This window comes from Echinops telfairi, unplaced genomic scaffold (assembly GCF_000313985.2).
Source record: "Echinops telfairi isolate 266 unplaced genomic scaffold, ASM31398v2 ScPeMD7_7415;HRSCAF=8453, whole genome shotgun sequence".
NCBI classification, from domain to species: Eukaryota; Metazoa; Chordata; class Mammalia; order Afrosoricida; family Tenrecidae; genus Echinops; species Echinops telfairi.
Window position 1 is genome coordinate 43,056 of NW_022111315.1, and position 1,812 is coordinate 44,867.

Sequence of the window (1,812 nt, forward strand, 5' to 3'; positions counted from 1 at the left end):
TATCTGTACCAGTGTACATCCTCTGGTCTAGCCAGATTTGTAAGGTAGCATTGGAATCATGATAATGGGGGCGGGAAGGATTAAAGAAGTAGAGGAAAGTTGTATGTTTCTTTGGTGCTATACTGTACTCTGACTGACTCATATCCTCCCTGAGACTCTTCTGTAAGGAGGTGTCCAGTTGCCTACAGATGGGCTTTGAGTCTCCACTTTGCACTCCCCCTCATTCACAATGATATGATATTTGTTCTTTGATGCCTGATACCTCATACCTTCAACACCTCGAGATCACACAGGCTGGTGTGCTTCTTCCATGTGAGCTTTGTTGCTTATGGGCTAGATGGCCGCTTGTTTATCTTCAAGCTTTTGAGACCCCAGACGCTATATCTTTTGATAGGCAGGCACCATCAGCTCTCTTCACCACATTGCTTATGCACATGCTCTGTCTTCAGCGATCGTGTAGGGAAGGTGAACATCGTGGAATGCCAGTTTAATAGAACAAAGTGTTCTTGCATGAGGGAGTTCTCCAGTGGAGGCCTAATGCGCATCTGCTACCTTAATAATAAACCTATAAATATATGCACATAGATCTATTTCCCCATCATCGTGTAAACAGTTCAAGGTCTGTTTGTTGACCTTTACAAGTGTTTTCCGGTCAAGAATGATGGGGTGCCACGCCCTGGCTCCAAGGTCTATTTTTGTTACTCCCTTGAGACTTCCTTGCTCTGCTCCCCATGCTGTGCTGTTGCATGCCTTTGGGGTTCTGCCTCGGTGTGGTGGCATCAGATTGGGCGCAATTCCCACACTGTGTCTCCAGTGTTGTCCTCTGTAGGGCTATGGGTCAGTGAGTCCGTATGGTCCTTTCTGTGCATTGGCTGCTCTGAGCAGGGATATCATCCTCAAGGCTTGGTGGGCCAGGATGTGCACCATTCTCTCTTCCTCCCCCTTCATTTGCTCCCGTGCGCACTGATCGGACATAACCCTCTCCCTGAGCTGTAGCTTCAGTGCTGTCCTCTGAAGTAAATTCTTCTGGGGGGAGGGGCGGTGGTCCATGTAGTTGGGATTGGAGCCAGCCCCTCAGAGAGCTCTACTGGTCCCCTGCTTCATGCCATTATGTTGCATGCACATGTTGGAGAACCTGGTTGAAGTCTGGTCCCTCTAAACCTGTGGAGATATAAACAATACACTCCCCTTGGGTGGGTTAATGCCCTGTTCCCCCGCTACCCATTGCTTTTTTTTCCCTTTCTCCCCCTTCCTTTTCAGTTGGCTACCATATGTATCCCTGGATTTGGTCTGGCCCCTGGACCTCACTCCAGGAATGTTTGTATACAGTAGCTTTTTCCCTATGCCCCTTTTGCATTTTTTTAAGCTTACCTCAACGGGCTCATGTTGTACTTGTCCTTTTGTGCTTGTCTTACTTCACTTAGCATAATTTCCTCCAGTTCTTCCCATGTGGCAATGGGCTTTATGTGTTCATCACTGCTTTTTAGGGATGCATAGTACTCCATTGTATGTATGTACCACAGTTTTTTAATCTACTCGTCTGTTGATGGAAATTTGGGTTGTTTCCAACTCCTTGCAATTGTGAATTGTGCCGCGATTAACATTGGACCACAGATGTCTGGCCATGGTTTGTTTCTTGCCTTTTCTGGGTATATGCCCAGTAGAGGGGTTGCTGGGTCGTATGGTAGCTCATTTTACATCTGTTTTAGATATCACCAAATGGATTTTCTTGTTCTTTTTCACTGCATCTTTATTTTTTATTTTTTTAAATTTCTTTTTTCATATCTTTTTTTAATCGTTTTATTAGGGGCT